This window comes from Protopterus annectens, chromosome 2.part0 (assembly GCF_019279795.1).
Source record: "Protopterus annectens isolate FY-2018-M chromosome 2.part0, PAN1.0, whole genome shotgun sequence".
Taxonomy (NCBI): domain Eukaryota; kingdom Metazoa; phylum Chordata; order Ceratodontiformes; family Protopteridae; genus Protopterus; species Protopterus annectens.
This window is the reverse complement of record NC_056728.1, coordinates 1,892,499,488-1,892,523,054: the sequence shown is the minus strand read 5'-3', so window position 1 is coordinate 1,892,523,054 and position 23,567 is coordinate 1,892,499,488. Positions and strand designations below refer to the sequence as shown.

The window sequence follows — 23,567 nt, the reverse complement described above, 5'->3', positions numbered from 1 at the left end:
GGTAAGTTTTTATTTATTTTTGTTTTTAGGCATTTTTTTTATCTTTCACTGTTTCAGAATTCGATGATATGGTGTCAACCATATCAGATTCGATATTCTGAAACTTCGATAAGATAATATAGACGCGCATTGACCTGTACCTAAAGTATAAACTGAGAATATAAACTAGGCTTTAACAGATATATGAGTATTTATCTTAAGGTTTGGACAGTTTTCTAATTCCAAAGTGTCAGTAATAGTAGTTTCTGTGTTTTGATAATTCCTTTGCAAACAAGGTTTCCTCAGATTTATGTAAAGTCTGTAAAGCCAGCACCTACGATTGTAACACACCCAGGAATCCAACTTCATGGTTGCAATTGCAACACAAATCAAACACAATGAATAGCAAAGCATGCACTCACACATGCATGTGCCACATACATACACATGCACAAACATTCATCAAAACTACAGAAAATGAAAAAAAAGTTTTTTCTTGGGGTGGCACTGTTTACCCATATATCCTATCTTATGGCAAGGTGTGCCATCCCTGTGAACCCAGAATCCCCCCTTGTATCTACAATTAATATTATAATCCATCATGAGGTTATTGCTTATTGAGGAAAACAATTCTGACATGTCTATGACTACTGGGCAGTCATACTCTACCATTCACTGACCTGAAAAGTATTTATATTTTCTGTTTGGCTACCAGTGTGTGTATGCTGGTCTACTGACCTTTCTCAGTCATGAACCAAGATGAACTCAGGCTACAGACCAAAATAAGTGCAAGTAAACTAGCTTGAATCCTAAATTCACAATAAAAGCTCATTAGTACTCTAAAGCATGCATGATAATAAGACAAAACAAGCAACACGCCTGTTGTAAATCTAGCATTACTTCTGTAAACAATGTTGAGAGTCATATGTATCACTGCAGTGATTGTTTATCAAACTGACAGCAGTCTCACCTGAGACTTTATATATTAAAAATTAGACGAACATGTATATGAATCTCCTGGGAGGGAGACCCCTAGCAAAGCTCACACTGGGGAGCTTTCCAGGATATAGGGACTTATAGAGGATGGAATAATGGGGGGCTAGTGACTAAGAAGCATGAAGGAAGCAACAGGATAGGATGAAAAAAATGGGTAACTGTGCTGGTGGGAGACGTGGTATTTTTTTAAAAGTGTTTGTTAGAGTTTAGGTCCTTGGAGCTTGAGAGGGGGAGGCTATGCAGAAGGAGCTAGAGATGGATGGGGTACAGAAGGATTGTTAATTCAGCTCTTTATCCCATTTGGGATTTAACCCAATATAAGGGAAAAATCATTGTTAGATATGTTGAGGGGAGGGGACTTTCCCCACAGAAGAAGTGTATTTTGTGTGTGCCTCTGTGCACATTGATAGTTGAATGTTACATGAAGTTTGTTGTGTGGGAGGTCAGGTGTGTGCAAGTTCACCACAATGTTATAGACATTCTATATTTGATCCTCACCAACATGTCAAACAGGTGCACTGCTGCAAATGTCAGACCCTCATTAGTTAAAACTGTACACAAATCATTCCCCTTCAAGCCGGCACTAACACCAGAACTCCCAAAGGGTGAATCAGACTAAACAACCTCACCAAGGCAAACTATGCCCCCCTAGATGAAGTTATAAATGCATTCCAAGCCCCACCCCAAGCTGGAAGTGGTAACTATGCTGACATTTACACTAAAGCCTTGTACAATCATTTGCATAAGTATATAAACTCGACAGGATGAGAAAGAATCAAAGCCAGAGCCCCAAGTGAAAGCAAGCTGCTATAGTAGACATCCTACGTTAAAATAAACACAAAAAGTTGCTGTCCAAGAAAACAAGGGCAAGGCCCTAACAATGGAAAAGTACCTTCCTCAGCCTTAACAGGCAAATAAGACAACTTGTCAAATCCTCCAAGGGCTCCTTTGAGAGAAACTTAGCAAATACAGCCAAGAATAACCATGAGACTTTTTACAGCTATGTATGTAACCTAAAGCGAAGACCCAAGCATATGCAGAACTAGTGGCCAATGGTATCACATACACTGATCCCACAGAGATAGAAAAACCTGCTAGTGGATAGGTCTGGTGAAAATTTCACTCCCTTATCCCCTCCTAACATGCAGCAAACCATCCCTCAAACTTCCTCTCACCCTACATATCTGAAGGGGATGTACTCAAACCCTGTCTGAGGCAAAAAGCACAGCCTCTAGGGAACTTCAGCCTCTATGGGACTTCTTATTTGAGAAGAAATCAGTACAGAAATCAAAGCACATAGAGATGTTGAAATGTAGCAGCTGCTGGTATTCCCAGTGTATTTTAACTAGTAATTAATTTGTCATTAATGGTGTCAACTTTAGACCTAAAGAATATTCTAATTGTAATTCTACTAAAGTCATTTATTGTTCTCACTGCCAACACTGTGAATGGTTTTATGTTGGTAAGACAGAAAGGTGTCTACGTCACAGATTTTATGTGTGTACTTTTGATTTTAGAACTAAAAGGAATAACAATGTGCTTTCCAAACATACCATGGAATACCCTGACCGCACCTTTACATTTTTCATTTTAGAACAATTTGTCCTTTCAGATAGAGGGGACCTGTGGACACTCAGTCTTGAAAAACTTAAACTTCACTGCAATTGAAACTTAATGCCATGAACTGGCCTGGTTTGAATGACCAAATATCCATCACCTGTGGAAATCTTTAGAAAGGTGATGGCTACAATATGTTGTCAGTATATTATTAATATGTAAAAAATCAATCAGAAGCACTTGTATAAACTAACTTTAATTTTGTTGCAATTCATGTCAGTTTTTTACCTCTATGGCCATTTAAATCTTCTAAAAATCCTCTTTAAATCCTCCCAAAGGAAAGATGACATCAATGCTGGCTTGGCATTTATGTGATCTATTTCCCTTCCTTAGATTGGTGTATATATGGAATCAGTTTTTCAAACATGGTTTTATATGAAGACGTTTAGATTAGGATGAAAGCCTTATCTTTTACTTGTTTTTTTAGCATTTCAGTATTAATACAACCTTTTTATCATGAATTCTGGCTTCAGGTGGATTCACTATGCAATCTCAAAGTACTGAAATGTCAAATTTCAGTATTTCGAGACTGAATAGTCGAAAACCCACATACACGAAAACCCACAATCACAAATACCACAACCGCGACCATTCACATACACACACACACACAAAACAGGACATAATCACACACACATACGAGGTCGCACTAAACACACAAACACACAAAAAACACCACCGCACACACTCACACACACTAAAATCCTTACCCAATATCCTCAAACACACAACACTTACCTGAAACCCCAGATAAAGACACAAACCGCACCACATGTAACAAACGCGACATCTCGAAAGTGGCAGATTCCACATTTGTGGATTCGACACTTCCGCATTTGGCATAGTGTAGTTTTGAGTAACTGCACTTTCCACTATTCGGTCTCGATGTACTGAAATTTGAGATTTCAGTACGTCGAGATTGTCTAGTGTATCCCTTCAGGTGCATTTTGTCCATACTTTTGAACTACCTTGGTTTGCAGTTTGCTTTTTGTGGATTACAAACATTTCTGTGGTATGACATTGGGATGAAATGGCTACCGTTGACAGCCTAGTAATCTCCTATGATCTTATGATCCTATACTAGAAGAGGAATTATCTGTAATACATACCTCTCCCTCCAAAATGTTCTATTTATGTTGCAAAAGAGATTGAGATTACACGAGCGGGTGTTCACTCTACCACTGAACTTGTGAATGTGCAATAGACCTGACAGGATGGCATCTGCTCAGGCTCTATACATGAGATACAAGTTGCCAATCAGCAGCATGTATTACACCAATTAGAAAGACAAAGCTTTAAGGTTACATATAGTTTTTGTGACTTTATCTCTTGATTTTTTAATCATGCAAACATTGTGGTCACTTCAGTTTTAACAAGTGTTTGAACAAGTGCATACCTAATGGGTCATTATATTCAATAATCAGCCCGATAAAAGCTGTGTTTTATGGAATCATTTCTTTCCTGGATCTGAGATCCACACCTTAGATATTAGTATGTGTAAAAACTGAAAATGAAAAACAACTTCCTCATGATAGTGGAAATGTGATAATCACAGTACAGCTCATTGCCGACATAGCTTCCCAGATCCCTTTCGTGGGTATGTTGTCAATGTGATATTTACGCCGACATAGCTTCCCAGATCCCTTTCGTGGGTATGTTGTCAGTGTGATATTTACAATGGAAGTCATGCTTGCATAAGGATACAGTTTGACATTTCTTGGCATTTAGATTTCGTCCATTGTTTGAAACCAGCTATGTGTTTGAGAAAGTCCCTTTTGGAGGATGCTGGTGTGTTCTCAAGAATTTATGATCACAACAAGTTTACAATTGTCTTGGCTTTTTTTTTTTGAGGTAGAGCTGTTCTATTTGAGAGTCATGTTGCTATCCAATGAATTACATAGGGGGTTTACATTTAGCTGGGAGACTTTATTTATGATACCACAGTGTGGGATGGTATTGAAAGACTTTTGTTGTCTTGATATGTGGTGTGTGATGATTTGACCTTATGCATTCCTTCACTAACATTTTTGAAGACGTCAACCAGTATAAATAGGCAGGTTCTTCCCATGACAAATCCAAACTGAGTGTATAGGTTACCTATATCTTTATTTATTGATTCCATAATGATTCTTTTCATAACCTTACAGATGAGGCTGACCAGGCTTATTGATCTATAGTTTCTTGGGTCTGTTGAAGTTTCACCATTGTATAAGGAAGATGACTGTTGCTATCCCAGGTTTATCCAGCATAAAGCCTGTTTGGAGGTTCACATTGAATAACCTGTGTAGGGGAACCTGATGAGTCATGTTTCAGGCTAACCAATAGGCAGTTCAGTATGCTATTATGTCCTACAGAAGTAGTAAATCTGGCTTTGGATAGGGCCTTTAGGACTTGTTGATGGAAGACTTGGGAGGTGTAGATGCAGGTATATGATCATGGAATATAGTAGGAATGGGAGGTAATGTTTGAACTAGATTTCTCTTCTAGTATACTATGTCCACTTTGTCTAAGTATGCTATTTGCTTTAGTATTAGCTTTGAGCAGTGCTGGAATTGTTTCTGAGATTTCTAACAAAGTTAAAGAACGCTCTATAGTTATTCATCACCTGGGTGCCTATTTTACCTCATATATGGCATTGGTTGATTTGATTACTGCCCCGAGTTCCTTATGAAGTTTATCAACAATATTATTGGTATCCTTTTTTTTGCAGGTATTATGAGTGTCTTGAGAATAAAATTTATTTTTGTATTCAATGAGCTTTTTTTTCTTTTATTATGGAGCCGTTTATATTTCCACCATTTTTTTGGCATTGTATTTACTTCTCTGAGGGACAGATGCAGTTATGCAACTATTTACTTGTGCAGTGAATCTTGCAGTAAAGGATTCCATGTAAGCAGATAGAATGGGCCATGGAATTGAGACAGATCCTCACTCATATTTTTTTTATGGTTTCCCTTGATGTAATCTCTGAATACCAAGCTTTCAGTTTCAAGCTTCCAGCTTCAGTCTTTAAGTGAATGCCAATGTTTAGTGGTCACATTTGACCTGGAAGGACATTGGAATTTGACTTGACTTCTATAGGGTTAATAGAGTGTGAGAAGATTATGTAGGATGAGTGCAAGAGCATACCATTGTGAAGTTAGGTGTGAGTGAAGTAAGGTTTTGAATGAAGGGAAGTTGCTCATAGTACGGATGAGGGGTGGGAGTGAATTCCAATCGCGTGCAAGAAAGAAAGACATTACATGTTTGGTAAGGACTGAGTCCAGTATTTTACAGCTTCTGGTTGGGGGGCAAGCTAACTGTTCAAGACTGCTCGTATTGATGATGTCCATAAATTTCTGGACATACATGTCTGAAGATGCATGAATTTCCCATTTAGTGGAATGTTAGATGAAATCTCATAGCATGATGTTTTTGTTAATGAATAGAAACTTCATGCTGGTTAAATAGGAGGTTTAAGTTGTGGGATCACAGAGAGGATCCTATAGTTACCTATGATATGACATGATAAGGGGGTTTATTAACAGTAAGGTGATTTGGAGGAGTTCTAGGTTGTTATCTTGTCTAATGAGACTGTAGGTGAGTTTTTTTTTAAGAAAATAGATACATATCCCTCTTAAGAGTCTACATCTAATGTGGCAGACATGAAGTGGGATAAGCCATGAAACTGTGCACAGATGGAATGCTCTCACTGGTCTACAGCCAGGTCTCTGCAACAATGCATATATCAATGTTGTACAAGATAAGGAGTGATTGATGGAAGTGGAGTTTTTTGTTAACACTCTTAGCATTAAACAGCAATACCCTTATGTTATTCAGATTTTTGTCTTTTTATGCTGCAAGCTTGGAAATTCTGACATTGCCTAAAATGTCACTATGGGGGAGAACAAGTTTGCAAGCAATATAAGAAAGCATTGAGTTGGTCATGTCATCTTGACAAAGGAGCTATGATTGTCTACCCTCTCTTAATAGACTAATATGTATTATATCCCCTTAGAATAACACCAAAAACTATGCCAGCAACTGCCTGGCAAATCAATTTATATGGCCATGGCCCACTTATGAAACTGTTATCAGATTTTTTTGGAGGTGTGTTCAGAACTTGTTTTGGAGCACACTTCAGCATGTCTTCTCACTTCCTAGACCTAATGCAGAAGGTATTGGTAGATACTAAATGCTTATGATTCAGAGCAGATATTCTCTTCTTCTGCATGAATACTTCTCATCATTTTGGTTTGGGACATTAAATTTTTTATTAGTCCTTAAACACATTTGAATTTATTGATTTTTGTAAGATCATTTGACAGTGTTAATGCTTACCAAGAATACTTTCACATATCAAGTCTGATCTTATCTTCATTTCAAAGGTACAGCCATGGAGACATCTTTTGCCCCTTCTATGCAGATTTATATATCTATATATATATATATATATATATATATATATATATATATATATATATATATATATATATAATTTTTTTACATTTTAATATAATTACAGATATTGTTCTGTGGTGGTAGTGCTGCAGTAGCGTTGTCGCCTCACAGTAAGACGCTGTCCGTTTCAATTCACAGCTAGAACATCTTCTGCATGGTGCGTGAATGGGCGTACCTTCCTTGTAGGTTGTGCATCAGGGCTGGTAACTTGGCACGTAAAAATCAATTACCAATCATTAGCGGACCGGAGGTCCGCTGTGGTGACCCCTAACCGGGAAAAGCCGAAAGACACAAACAAACAAATATAATTACAAATATTAATATGGCATAGATATCTTGATGACATTTGTATGGTTTTGAAGGGTAACACGAGCAGATTAATTGATTTTATTTATTACATCAGTCACACTAATTTTGACATTCCTTTTACCTTTAGGGTTGAAACAGTTATAATAGATTTCTTGGATATATCTGTTATGAAATTATTAAATGGGAAAATTGGACTACACTGAGTACACTCTACAGAAAACCTTTCTCAAAAAAGTCATTGTTAGATGCTGATAGTTGACATCCCTAGCATATGAAGAATAATATTCCTATGTCTCATTTTCTCTGTTTAATATGTATTTTTCCATTAATGACAATTTTACGAATTTGTCTCAGGATTTGAAGCATAGATTTATTCATCTTAATTGTAATTTAAAACAAGCAAATGAAGCTGATGAGGAGGTGGAATCCATTAGTCATCAGGATTTGCTGAATTGCTTTAATAGAACATTATCACCTTCACATGGTTAACAACTTTGACATGTCACCACTTATGGCTGCAAAATACATAGGGTTTATTGATGTCATTTATAACTCTTTGCGTATGCTACAAGGAGATAGATTCCTGAATCAAATTTTAACACAGTATTGACTCTTTACATTTCTTAGATGCAAGAATGTATCTGAATGTTTGGTTAAACATAAGTTAGCTAATTTTGGAAAGTCAAAAGTCAGAAAAGTTTTTGTTTCCTTACTTTTTGGCTGCCTTCAAGATATTGTAGCATATGCCTTAATATTTTAAGAGATGATACCTTTGCAAATGTGTAATACCAACAAGATGTATAACATTGCAAGTCTCATTACTTGTTCCACAAATTCAGTCATCTGTCTTGTCACTATCCATGTGGTGCGCCTCATACTGGCCAGACATTCAAGATGTTCTTCTTTTATGACTGGGTTCAAAAGAGTAATCTCAGGTGGAACTGCTGACTAATGTTGTCTGCCAAGCCTCAACATGGGATACAAGGTTGATCGATGAATATGTTACTTAAGTTCAACGTGCCATGTCTTATAACAGTAGCATGGGCTAACAGTGTCCTAGTACAGGTAAATACACAAAGAACATATTGCTGCATTTAGTAAGAGTGGCAAGTAACAGAAAGCCCACTGGTCATTGAGCCTAGTGGTAGAAGATTGGCAGAGAGTGCATCAGCATGTGAGAAGGCATTCAGATTAGCCAGGCTGCATGACATTAGAATATCATTTAGCATTACACAACAATAAATCATAAAGAGAGAGAGAGATAGATAGATAGATAGATAGATAGATAGATAGATAGATAGATAGATAGATAGAGCTAGAGATATAGATATATTGATCTTGTAGTTTGCAGCAGCTGCAGTTTGGGCATTTTTGTTGTCAGATACTTCCTTTCTGCTAGAAGAGGCATGGTACAGTAAAGTAAAATGCAACTCCTCCCTGCTACTTTAGAAAGGTCATGCTCATGATTCCCACCCAGACACCCCTCTTATTCTAGTAAACTGCAACATATGAGTAGCTCTACAGCTGATGATGGTTAGAAATTTGGATATATGTCTGTGAACAATATTTACCCATACAAAACAATTCAGAAAAATTAATGTTGTTCTCTAATTGCACCACTGTATAAAATGTCCTAATATTCACAATGCAGTGAATGAAAACTTTTAAGATGCAATATTTTTCTGAGTGGAAAAAAAAACTGTAATGCAATACATTTCTGAGGGGAAAAACTGTACAAATGCACAATATATTTGCCTTAACAAAATGCATAATGGAAGAATCACAAGAAAGAAAATAAATACAGAGAATATTATCAGGCAATTTGAGAACTCAAATGAAATTTGTTTTGGACAAAAACGTAGTGCTGCTCATAATGTGACCCCTTCTCTTGCAGATGTTTTGGAGCAGCAGAGAAATCAGTGATTCCTGAGAACTGGTCCTTCAGTCATCAGTCAAGCCAACATAAAACAGCAGCCATGAGTGGAGAGGTTAATGATGTCATCATTTCTGGGTAAACTGAGCAATTTTTTTGTCATGAAAACTTGATGGATTTCACACGATGGTTGATAGACTGAAAAGGGGGGAAAATGGATGGCTTCTGTTTGTGAAAGAAAGGCAGACTTTATGAGAGATTGTCTTCTTATTGTGAGAAAAACATATGAGTTAAGATAATAGAACATATTCCAGAATCACCTGAAGCGAGTTATTTCATTTTATATAAAGCTATCACTGATGTGTGCATTGAGCTCAGTGGGGAAACAAAGTCAAGACAATCTTTTATCAAAAGCAAAACTCTTTTACAAAGGTTTTGCACTGGTATTAAGTAACACAGTAGATACTGCTGGTGAACCAGGCAAACTGGGCAATCCAGTAAAAGTACTGTGGCATTTCCTGGTAATTAGGGACACTTACTAGTATCAAACTGAAGATTGTTTGTTGGGAGGGAACTAAAACCTATAAGCAATCTCTGCTTTATTTGAAATCTGAGTCTTTCAGAGATACACACACACACACACACACACACACACACACACACACACACACACACACACACACACACACACACACACAGACACACACACCATGAGATGAAAGTCTGTCTTTCTCACCTCTGGGACTGAGAGTTCAATTTAGTTTAAAAGTACTCAAAATTATTAAACATGTTGTTTTTTTTTTCTTTTTCTTAGCCTTACCAAAAAAAAAAAAAAAAAAAAAAAAAACACTGTAGGAGTCCCAAGAGGATTTGGAATGCATGTTGCCAGGAAAATTATGAAGACAAAGAAATGAGCACAGCATGTAAAAAAGAAACAAGTTGCATTTCAGATAAAGTTATTGCCCAAAGGGAAGCAAGGCATGGATAATAGTAAACAAAATCATGCTACCCTTGTACTCCTGATTATCGCATTCTTCACTAGGAGGCCTGATGTATTATCCAGGGGCATTAAGCATACATGATGTTTTGTTCCTGTAGCTGTACATTAAATTCATAGTCTTTATATTATTCCACCTCCATAATTTTAAACGGTACATTATCTGAAATTGTGCTTTATTTCAGGAGAGCTTTCCGGGGAGGGGAGTAAATATCTCTTTCTGCTTAATGATTCTTTATTTGCTTTGTGCAAGTGATTTGTATGTGCACTGTAAAATCAATGCAGTCATAACCTCAGTGCTTCTTTTTTGAAAGTACTACTCATGTAAATATATCTGCGTCGATGTTCTCTAACCTTAATCACCTATAAAAAGTGGCAATGGTTCTTCTTGCAGGCCTATCGAGTAGAAACATTAACACAAAAAAACACAAAAAAAAGTTTGGCATCTGTGCTGAAGTACTGCACTCAGTAACATTCTTGGTAACAATTAAAAAAAATAAGGAAAATGCAAATGGAAATTGTATCCTGAACTATGGAGAGGCTTAAAAGGGAAGACTGGCAGTGCAGTGTTGGGAAACTTGGAAGCATTTCACTGCAGGGAAGAGGGACTTGGCACACAATTCTGAAGCAGAAGGTGACTGTATTGGTGAAGGCGTTAACATGAATAAAAGCTGAGCGTGGAATCACATTGCATGTAGTGTAAAAGGAGAAATTTCTACACTGATTTGCAATGAGAGGATGTTTAAGTGGTGTGGCCAATTAGTCATCAGAGAAACAGGAGATCTGAAAAGGGTTAGCAGATAATGTTGGTAAATGCATAGTACCCAAACAGTGTGGCATGTAGATATGAACACTGTGTAATGACATACTGTATCAATTAAGAGAAATGGTGTGCATGAGGAAGGAAATGAAAGAGGATGAAACCTGCGATCATTTATTTACAATGCCAGTAGTGCAGGAGGTAATGAAGCAGATAGCACTGTTTAAACAGGAAACGAGAAGCAATATAGCAACAACAGGAAAAGAGGAATTCATTGTGGATCAGGAAAGGGGACGCAGAGGGAAAATATATATAGGCATTGAGTAATAGTAAAGCAGTGGTAATCTGGGTTTAAAAGAGAGTACACAATGCAGTGCTACTTTGTCTGTAGAAGACAACACTGATAAATCAAGAGCTATGCTCATAACAGAAAGTGTTGTTATACAATGTAGTAATTAAAAGAGGAATAAAGGAAACAGACAGAATTGGGTAGTATTCTGTGTTAAATCCTCACTGGCCATTATAACAGACAAGATAAATCAGAACATAAGAAGCAGTCTAAACATTAAATGAGAAATATAATGCTGTTGTGGTTGTATGTACATGTACGTGTGTATGCAATGCATGTGTGTGTGTGTGTGTGTGTGTGTGTGTGTGTGTGTGTGTGTGTGTGTGTTTGCGTCTGTGTGTGTGTGTGTGTGTGTGTGTGTGTGTGTGTGTGTGTGTGTGTGTGTGTGTGTGTGTGTGTGTGTATGTGTGTGTGTGTGTGTGTGTGTGTGTGTGTGTGTGTGTGTGTATGTTCACACACGTGTTAGCCTGTGTCCATGTTTATGCGTGTGTAAGTGCATGCTGGTAGGTGCATCTGTGTGTGTTTGTGTGGAGGGTGCATGTGGGTGCATCATACTATACATATCTATGAGTTCAAATAATCTGATTAAAGAGATCTATTTTGCAAAGAAAAAAGTAATGAAGATGAAGGAGCTTTCCAGACTGTAAAGTGGTTAAATACCAGGGTAGAGAGGACCATGTGAGAAAAGGTGAGGAAGGAAAGACATGCTGAATTAAGTGAATATATAATGAGCTCTTTAAGATCAAAAAATGATGCTGAACAGTAAGTGACTAGTCAATTACATGAGAGGACAAGGAACTAAATGGTTTACCGTCATTAGGTTGGGAGTCTGTTGTACAATGCAATATAGTATGAAAGTACAACGGCAAGATAGATTTGGGAATGTCGAATTACATAGTTGTGAATTCAAATGAGCGAATACCAGTGTGCATTCGCTCATTTCAATTCAAAATTCCGGGTGCAGATCCTACTACAGTGGGGATCAGAACATGTACCCTTTCTTCACTGTAGTGTGGTCTTGGGAGTTAGTATATTACATTTACAGGGGTGTGGGGGGCACAAGGGGGCTTGCCCCCTCCCTGCACAATGGTGGTTGGAGATATCCAGAAATGTTGGGTGTTTCAAACACTTTTGACATTTCTGGATAGTTGAATTTGCTGTGTTGTACTTTTGCGGTTTGCAACAGTCAAAAGTGCAGTTTCCAATATTGTGAGTCAGTTATTTGACCAGTCGCACATTTCATTTGCGACCTAATGGATGTAAAGCAACTACATACCTGTAACCAAAAGCACCAAATAGTGACTCAAAGCTAGATTGGTAGTTTGGTGATTTGTAAACAAGACTGCGTATAAATTAAGCCAGGAGAATGGATGATTAAAATATTCTTAGCTTGTGCATTGAAGGAATGCAAGGTTTAGGTATGTGCAACAATGAAGTGGTGTGCAATACTTTGTTAAACATAATTCCCATGTGTCATTGAACATTTGCTACATTAATTAGTTAATGGAATATGCCGCTGACTGGAACTGAGGTATGCAGAAATGACACAACAAACTGTGGAAGATGAGCAAATAAGGCAAACTTATTTGCAAAGGAAACTGGGAGTGAAGCTGGGAAAAAATGCCTTCATGAATGATAGACATCTCAGTTAATGAGAGATAACATCTGGATAGCTAATATATTCAGAACACCCAGTGCAACTATGGAGGGAAGCAAACTTTGCAGCAGTGTAAGAATGTGGACAAATAAAAGGTCATTCATAGTATTGAAGAAAGATAATCCTCAAGCATCAGACTGGATTGTTTCTACCTTCAGAATATGATGGGAGAGACACATGGTAGAAGCTATCCTGAGTGCTAGACTTAAAACTCAAGATGGGTACCAAAAAGTAATGGGAAATATCTTTGAACTGGTCTTCTTGAATGTAAAGTTATCTGTAACAATGTAAACAAAGTACCAGTGAACAGTATTAATCATGCTGCAGTGAGTTTCATGGTTTCTGGACTGTTTTCAACAAGGTTTGAGAAGTAAGGGCATATAAACATGTACATGAGATGTGGTGGGGAACAGAGGAGGACTCAATATGTTTTTTGTTTTTTTGGGGGGCTGATTTTCATCCATGTCTCAGAGACCATCATGCTTTCCTCTCCCCGCTGTTCCATACACTCCACTTTTTCCTCTGGGAGGCAGAAGATGAGCAACAGAGAGCAGAGGTGTCATGCTTCTGATACCAGGAAGTGTTGTGGTTTTAAGTCCCTAAACAGTCTGCACATGCACATAACTAACCCAAGGGTCAGCATGCAATGGGCATCAATCAGGAATGTCCTGCACCTCTGACAGTGACGCAGCTCTTCAAGACTGCCTTGCCCTGCTTTGGAATCACTGCTCCTGTTAGATCTTCAGTACCCACAGAGAACTGTACAGCAGGAATGAGTGCTCAGTCATTCACTCTACCCTCCCTCCCCCAAGAAGACAAGCATGCTGGCAAAGCCTCCCGTCCCCCAGGACAACTTCAGCAGGTGATTGAGACACTTTTCTAACTTGGATCACCTGGGCTATAGTTACAACTTTAGCTCTGTGCCAGTGCAGTGGAAAGGGGCTCATCTGCTGAAAATTGTTTACTGTACGTGTGTGGTGTTTCAAAAGACTGAAGATCAGTCAGAAATATAGCCTGAGAGATTCATCTCAGCACATCTGAAGGAAGGGCTGGGGAGCTAATGAATTTGTTTTCAACAATGGCATGCTTTGATGCAGGAAAAAAACATTAGCAGGTGTGCATTGTAAGACAGGACTAAGCCATAGAGTAACCTGCAAGGCCTATACTGGCATGCAGTGTGTATGTGACAAAAGAGTAGCCTTTGAGATAAAGAACATAAGAAAGGAAATCCTGGCCACATATGGATGAGGCAACCAATTAATTTACTCAGATTTTCCTGGATCCCATTCCTCCTGTGACCACCAGTCTTACATTGCCTATAGGCACAGCCATTCCTACTGAGACTCAGAATCCTGGAACACTAAGATACAAAGTCGATATCTAGGGACTTAAGGTCACCATCGTTAATAGGCTGACAGATTGTTTTCTATTTCCTTAACTCCTTCAGCCTGTAGCTGGAAAACAGTCAAAGTCTGCTAAGCTAGACAAATCATTTTGCCTGCTTACCCAAATAAAGGATTTCCCATATTCATAGATTTATACTAGGTTAATATCCACCAACATCTTTATAAGCCTAGCTGCACAACCCAACCCATGTTTTGTCCCCCAATACCGTGGGCACCTGCGTGTTCAGATATGTTATCATACCTCTCAAACTCTTAGAGCAAAAAATCTGGACAAAGCCTAAAATGATGAGGGACAAGACAAATAGGGACAGATTTTAAATATCGCTCTTACAAACCTAGAAAGTTGATAGAATAATAGGTTATGCATTAGCATGGATTTTCTGAAGGATGTAGAGTTTTAAAATGTTTGTCATTATTCAGTGACTTCAGTCCTCAGCTATTTGCCGGAAAGGTACAAATTTTAGGAGGAACACACGAAAAATATGAGGCAAAAATCTTGACATTCTGTGAAAATCTGTACAGTTAAGAGATATGTTAATGAGGAGACAGCTAAGCACTATGTGGAAGGGGTATGTTAGTCTGTGATTGCTTTACTTACTGTCATCCTCTGTCGATCAGAGTACTCAAGGCACTGCTTAACAGCTAATGTTCTATGAGTACCAAAAATTCTTCAACACAGAGTTTTCCAGACCACTATTATCAATACTGTGAATAATTGTAAATAGCTCTAGTTTTAAAAGATGGCATTTTAAAATAAAAATATATATATATGGGTCCCTTGTGTTTTACCGAATGACGTTTCTTCGACAAATGCAGGGAGGTGTGGTTTAATGTCAAAGGTATGGATAGCTGAGCAGTGCTATTGTCAATGCTGTGCAATGTTGAGAGTATCTGTACATATGTATGCGAGTTAGGGTTAGGGTCGGTATGAGTGAAAGATAGGTGTTTTATGTTTCTGTTCGGGTCTGTGTATTTTAGGGATGGGGTCAGGATTAGGTTAGGGGATAGATACAGTGTTGTTTGCATGCGTTTATGAATGTTTGTTTGTCTGAGTGTGTCCTGTGTATTGGCAGTGTTATGGGAATGTTTATATTAAGGTAAGGTGTAAGGTAAGTGTTGGGGGCAGAGGCAGCGTTGGGGTTAGGGCTAGCACCCATTACTAAGGTAGTGTAGGAGGTGCAGCTCCCCTGCCATCTTTAGTAAAGGATGGTAACCTTAATCCTAATCATGATGATGATGATCATCATCATCATCTTCACCATCACTATTATTATTATTATTGCTATTACTAGTATTATCATCATGATAGCCCCAAAACTTTTATATATTAATTCGACAGTTGCAAAACCACAGAGAAAGAGGAAAACTCAATTATATAGTTCAACCACTTTCACCACAAATGTAGATTGCCAGAATCACTGCATATGATTAATGCATGTACAGCTAGCTAGCTAGAGATATATAGGTAGACGCGTGTGTATATATATGAGTGTGTGTATGTGTGTCTGTGTGTGTGTGTATGTGTGCATTTTCTCCAAAAAGAAGCAGAACTTTGTATTTCTTCCATTTCAGCAGGTTTACGTTTCTGCATACAAAAATGAAGGAATGCAAAACAAAGCAAATATGTTACCAAAGTCTTTTCACAATCCAAATTTTTTCCACTCTTGTTATCCATTCCAAGAGTTATTACAAACAGTTGTTACATAGCCAAATAATGGGCTTCTGCTTTACTTAGCCAATGCACATGGTAGGTGAGTCTCATATTTTTCTGCAAACATTCTTTCTACAGTACCTTCAATTTCTAGCCAAAGTTTCAGAACATTTATGTCATATAACTGTTCTGATTTCCTTTTTTTTGTCGGATGTATCAGCTCACAAATCACTTCACTTATTAACTCGACAGTTGCAAAACCACAGAGAAAGAGGTCTGTTTATTAAAGCACTCTGTGAGTGTATCACTTTGATGGGATTATAAAGATGTCCAAAGATGTTTCACTTTATAATAAATGTGAAATTTCATGCATCCTTCGGAATTTCTCAAACATTTCTACCCTATTAGCAAAAAACTACGGGCACACATAAAATTGTCTGAGGCCAGCTTCGAGAGAAAAATTGCACAGGACACTAAGGATAATCACAAGGCTTTCTTTAGTTAGGAACCTGGGTGGTAATTCCCAGATATGCTCAGAATTAGTCCAAAAATGACAAAAAATACACTGAACCCACAGACATTGCCAACTTCCTAGCTGACAGGTTCAGCGCAAACTTCTCCCCCCCTCCCCACCAAAAGGGCAAATATCTATCCCAGCAGAGTGCTGCCCCCCTGACATCTCAGATGCTCAGGTAAGAGCCGCCCTCTCCAAAGCAAAAAACACAGCATCAGTGGGACCAGACGGTGTCCCGGGCTGCATCCTACATGAACTCCAAGATGAGCTAAACCCAAACATAAAACTACTGTTCAATCTCAGCCTTACTACAGGATATGTGCCCAAAGAGTGGTGTACAGCAACAGGGGTCCCTCTCCATAAAGGTGGTGCCTCAACGGATCCTGGAAACTATCACCCCATAAGCCTGACTAGCTTGGTCTGCAAAGCTATGGAAAGGATCATCATGGACCTCATAAATAAAGATATTGGGGACCTACAAACACAGGATCCTACCCAGTTCGGCTTTGTTAATGGCAGATCCTGCCTCTTAAACCTGGTTGATTTCTTTGAAACAGTCACCAAGGCCATTGAAGAGGGGAAGGTGGTCCACACAGCCTACCTGGACCTCGCAAAAGCCTTCGATACAATACCCCACTCGGGCATTATAGATAAGCTCACCAGCTTAAATATAAACCCCTATGTCACTAGATGGATTGCAAATTGGCTCAAGGACAGAACCCACATGGTTAGAATTGCTGGAGCCATGTCAGACTCCAAACCAGTTACAAGTGGTGTCCCACAAGGCTCAGTGATGGGACCTCTATTGTTCGGTATATATTTCTCTGAGGTACAGGCCAACACGGAAGGACTGTGGCTGACCAAGTTCGCAGATGACTGCAAACTGGGCGCCATAATCGGCTCTCCAGCCGACACAAGCATCCTCCAAAAGGGCCTCATAGAAACAGACAACTGGTGCCAGAGCCATGGCCTCAAGCTAAATGCCAAAAAGTGTATAGTCATCCCCTTTGGCAAAAACAAAGTGCCCACAAATTACCACATAGGTGGTAATCCATTAAGTACAGAAGAAGTAATTAGGGACCTGGGGACCCAAGTTGATAGCAATCTCTCATTTGACAACCACGTGGCCAAAGTGGTTAGAAAAACATTTTATATAGCCCACCTAATCATGAAGGGATTCACATCTAGATCAGGGGACGTCATCGTGCCTCTTTACTCATCCCTCATCAGGCTCATAATTGAGTACAATGCTCCTTTTGGGATGTACCTTACCAGACACCTGCAGCAACTGGAAAGACCCCAAAAGTACCTCACCAAGAGGATCAAAGGGCTCAAACAGATGCCATATGCTGCCCGGTTAAAGAAACTCCAGCTCTACTCAGTGGCATACCGCCTGTTCAGAGGCGATCTGTGCCTGACATATAAAGCCATGTCCAACCCGGAATTAATGGACATGCTGCAACTCAGAAAATCCAAATCCCATCGAGCTACGCACTTGAGAGACTTGAACCTCAGCACTGAAATAAATAGGACATGCTGGAGGGACAGATTCATAACCCAGAGGCTCCCTTCACTCTGGAATAAAATCCCAGTCCAGGTTAGGCAGAGTCCCTCATTGACTCTCTTCAAGAGGAATCTTGATGAGTGGATGGGAGATCGTAGGTTTACCCCGGGTATCACTTCTGTGTCACTGTTAGACAGAGGCACAGTATACTAACCTCGAAAAAGGGCATAGCAAAATAAATTTAAAATGGGTGGCGAAAGCCAAACACATTCTGGCTAGGCTTATAAATGCCCTAGGGCAGATAGCCTAGTATGAACCTATGAACCTATAAGTACAGAACCATATACTTTATCTCCAAATTTGTATTTTCTGAGATTAGCATTTCTGTTGTATGTCCTCTGATCTATCTACTGTGCTATGCCCATATGTTCCCTTTCTAGAAGAATTCTTACTCTATCATGCAAGTCAGCAATGGCCTTAGGTCAACTGGTGCCCTAGGCAAAATTGGCTCCAAGGCACATCCCACCACACCACCCAGTGCCCCCATCCTGGTCTACCTTAACCATCCAATTACTGGAAAAGTGTCCCTGCTAGAGTGGCGCCCTAGGCAGCTGCCTAGTTGGCCTATGCCTAAGGCCGGCTATGACGCAAGTATGAAAAATGCTCTTTCATGCTTTCAAAGTTTTTTCTCATTTTTCATGTTTCTTTTGCTACATCTTGCAAGCCTTGGGCATATCCGCTATTACAGCAGTTCAAGTAAAACGAGTCCAGTTAAGGCTTGGATACTTCACTTGCAACACAGAGAACTATGAGAGTAGTCAATCACAGTTTCACCCATCGACTTCTCTAACCTTCTGTTTTATTAAAGCACTATGTGAGTGTATCACTTTGATGGGATTATAAAGATGTCCAAAGATGTTTCACTTTATAATAAATGTGAAATTTCATGCATCCCTTTCGGAATAAATGGGATGCCTCAGTCAGTAAGAATTTCTCAAACATTTCTACCCTAGGAGAAAGCACTAGTTTTGTTATAATCTTTACATTGACTCTTCTTAGGGGTATGGTCTCAGCAAATTTCACCGTCTAACCCATAATTACTAGGAACTACTGATGGTCATTGCTCACTTTTATAAGTGGACCCACAATGTCCATTGTTATGCATTCATTTAGGATCTCAGTGATGAGATCCAACATTAAAGGGATTGTATATGTTGCTGATTACTGTACTTTGACGCTCGGGGAAGTTACACAACATTCCTCAAGTTCCCTCACAATGTCAGACGTGTAAATTCTGTTTAAAATTCTATCTTTTGTTTTATCCATTCCTAAGTGACCGCACAAAATGTGGCTATGTGCTAACTTTATTTCAAATGTTCTAAAAAGCTTTTGAACTATTAGCTAATTCAGTAGTTGTTCTCTGCCGTTAGTCACCCTGTAGTCATTTATAAGGTGAAAGTATGTGTCGGATTCGGGCTGTTTTATTCCTTTGGTTTCCCATCTTCTTTTCTTATATTTTCTGCATCTCTGCTTGATGTATCATCTTCCCATTGAGCTATTTTGGAATGACTATGGCTTATCCAAAAGTTAGACAAGTCAGCATCATTTTTGTCAGTATTCTGTTGAAGTACAGACCATACCCTCTTATTGTGCAAATACAGGTGCATTTTTCCCTTTTATCTAAATCATTCCCTATGAAATGAAAGTTTGATTCTCAGCTGGAACACCTTCTTTGTGGAGTCTGCATGTCCTCCCCATGGTCGAGTGACGTTAAAGAAATGCAGGTAGGTGCGAGTGTATATGGGCATGCCTTCTTTGAAGGTTGGGCATCAGGCTGACAACTTAGCACCATAAAAATCCACTGCCAATCATGAGCGGACCAGAGTTCCACTGTGGCAACCCCTAACTGGGAAAAGCTGAAAGTTCCATATGAAATGAAAGTCATGTTTTTTCCATCAGGAGTAGTGGTAGCTCCCCCTTTACATATTCAGACTTTTTCTTAAATTCTTTCCCCTAGTGTCTTGCAGTCCAGGTTCCCTTTCCCAATTTCTTCATTCTGAGATTCATTTCTCTCCTTCAGGTTTTACACATACTTCCTCTAGTGTTAGTAATTATGGGTTCTTCCATGTCAGTTTCCACACTGACCTCTTTTATTATACTAAAAGCTTATGTCTTTAGGTTAAACTCAGCTTACTTGTCTCCCTTCATACTAACTTCCTTTCTTACTTTAACTACTGGAGTCTCTGTGTGACTAACCTTTTCTATCAGACACTGTACTGATTGTTTTAATTGTTTTAATAACTGGAGACTTTTGGAAAGACACAACTTTTCTGTCATTATCTTTGTTAACTTCCTTCACTATGTTAATTACTTGAGTCTTTTGTCAATATCAAATTTATATAACCAATCATACTCACAGGCAAACTGATGTTCCTTTTGTAATTTCTAGAGCTGAGCCTTTATCTTTAACAGTGCTGTGTAATTCTAGTAGCATATCTGTGTAAAGCTGCCAGTTAAGTGTGCAAAGACTTGACAACTATCATGCTATGTGTTATGTTAGGCACTGAAGCAACAGGGTATACCATTCTACCGAGAATAATTTGTATTTCCTTGTTGTAGGGTATTCCATCTAGTCCCTATGCAGACATACGTACTGCTTGAATTTTCTAAATGGTTTTGCTTTAACCAATGCAGTCATATTCCCTGAATCCCACAATCCCTGCATTTCTTTTCTATCTACCACAATATTATATTTGACAAGAGTGGTAACAACACAGCGACAGAATGCAGCTTTCTACACTTCTAGAACTTAAAAGTTCAACATTATCACAGTCTAAAGACATCCTTTTAGACAATGTGTTGGCTCACACTAACATTTTGTTGTTACTATCTATGCAAGTAATTACCCTTCTCTAGAACTTGTTAAACAAACTCAAATGGTGACATTTTTTCTTGTTTATAGACAATGCAACATAAGTAGCAGAAGTCTTGTGAGAAGTCTTTGATGCATGCAGGTTTAACACAGACTTTACAATTTCAGTTACCAACAGACATTCTATAAAAATGTCTTGTTCAGAAGAATTAAGGTCACAGTGGAATACCAACTTTATTAAGTTGGTAAGGAAATCCCTTTTAAACTTACCTACAGCCAAATGTTCTAAAACTGTACTTGCATGATGTACATGGGGTTCTAGCCAAAGTTTTAAAATATATTTTAATTAATTTGTTTGTGAAAGTATTACCCTACTCCTATTAATTATTGTGAAATGTATATGATTCTGCTTCAGGCAAAACTCCAGCTTTTTCCAAAATCTCTTATTTTACTTTCAGGTAGTCATGGCCATCTGTATCTTTTAATTTCTTATATACTTCAGTGGATCCCCAGTTAAGTACAATGTCAGAATTCTGGTCTTCTTGGATTTAAGACACTTTTCTCAAGCTCCTATTAATTATTGTGAAATGTATATGATTCTGCTTCAGGCAAAACTCCAGCTTTTTCCAAAATCTCTTATTTTACTTTCAGGTAGTCATGGCCATCTGTATCTTTTAATTTCTTATATACTTCAGTGGATCCCCAGTTAAGTACAATGTCAGAATTCTGGTCTTCTTGGATTTAAGACACTTTTCTCAAGCTGTGTACCTTTTAAAGACCACCAAGTTCTACATGTTGCCTTCCTTACTTAGTTTCTTCCAAGGGACACTGTTTGGAATTCCCCATGGTGTGTGTAGGCTAGTTCATGGCCATAGAAACACATTATTTCAGGTTAAAAAATATGTTAATCTATAGCTACACTGTCTTCTCAGACACTAAGCAGGTATTATTAATTGCAGCACTCCTTTCATTGAGGTATTTGTAAAAAGGACTTTATTAGAAATCATAAAGGCCTCACGTAAGAATTGTAGAATACACGTAATCTGACTGCTGATGCAATGTTGCTATGGGGTTTTGGGATTCACTTTAACTGTTTTACCCCATTCATAGTGGCTCATCATTGAAAGAATTGATGAGACTGCACTGTACTGGAATTAACTGGAAACACCTGAAATGAGACTGGAACAAAAGTCTTTATCTGTTAATTACCCAAACCCATGCTGAACAGGTGCCAGTCTCTCATTTATGGGCCAAGTCTTGTGTACTTTTCAGAATTAATTCTCCAAATACTGTAGTTCATTTAATAAGGCTTTATTAGATGTTTACAATATCCAAATACTGCCTTCATTAACAGTGCTGATAAACAATAACGGTCTGTAGAAATGCTGGGATGCTGGTTAGTAATAACAGTGCTGCTAAATATATCCAAAGTTCCTGCACATATATTCTGATTGTCCTGAATGATATAAACTGAAACAGTCTTTATTTGACCTGTCTTCTGTACTCAGGCTTAAGTGTCTGTATTCTAGCTTCCTTTCTAAAATGTTAGATATTAAATCTTTTCTGTATGTCCAGTCGAACTAACTAACTTCCCTAACTGTATCTGCAGTATATTTTAATAATACCAAAACCCTGTAATGCTTTACATGCTTCTTTAGCCTTGGTTACCTTGGTTTCCAAGCCTTGTCTTCCATGTGCTTTATCTAGCATTCCAATAAGAAACATTCTGTAGCTGGCAAGATTGTATCCTTTTCTTGAGAAAAGAACATTCTGTATCTCTGTATTTTCTGCATATTCCATGCTTATCTTTCCTTTCTAATAAACTGTTTTTCATTGAAACTGAATGCATACATGTCTAACTATATATTTTCAGGCCTTATTCAACCTAAATATACTGTAGTGAATTTACTGAGAATTCCCTAACTCTAACACCTCATATAATCTTCCCATTTATCACAGAATTCAGCAACTACTGGTAACCAAGAAAAATGGCTTTAAGACAATCCCTTTACATTTCTGGGAAGATGTTTCTCCAAAATGTATCCCCCTTTCCTTTCAAGGGTTTTTCTACTTCTGCACTGTAACCATATCTTCTACCATGAAAGTCATTTTAACCATTGCAGTTCTCCACATAGGCACAGGGGGGTTTCTACAGTTTCCACTTTTGTTAACCTAGCAAACAAAAAGCCTCTCAGGCACTTTATCACATCAATTCAGAAGAAATTTTAAGCAGTAGTGATTTGCTCAGAAAGACTGCCTTTCAGTTGTGGGTGTTGTAAACAGGTCAGACACAGCACTGTTAGGTGGCTTAGAATTCACAATTTGTAGAAAAAAAACTAAAATCCTGCCTACTGGAGCCATGCCTGTAGTATGCTGCAATCTCCTGCAAGAAACAGCCCTTGTATTTCTTCAGTTTTAACCAGGATTATTTACTGATAAAATGAAAAGTGCACGTTTTTGTAACAAAATGTGAGGAATGAAAAAACAAAATACAAGTTTCAGGAAGGTTTTTCATAAGGCAAAAACATGTGTCATTTACCACAAAAATGGGGAGGGAGCTTAATATGCAAGGTAAAGGAGGGTGGCTTAATGGTTAAGGTGTTTGCCTTACAAACACAAGGTGCAGGGTTTGAGTCTCACAAG

The 23,567-nt window shown here is 38.4% G+C and overlaps 1 protein-coding gene across 1 annotated transcript in view; it reads left to right on the top strand.

Annotated features, from left to right (window-relative positions):
* LINGO2 (leucine rich repeat and Ig domain containing 2) overlaps window positions 1–23,567 on the top strand; it is a 6,800,733-nt gene that overhangs the window by 5,367,722 nt on the left and 1,409,444 nt on the right. Inside the window, exon 12 of the mRNA XM_044061897.1 lies at window positions 9,236–9,352. The gene's annotated coding sequence lies outside the window, so the exon portion shown is untranslated. The remainder of the gene's footprint in view (window positions 1–9,235; window positions 9,353–23,567) is intronic.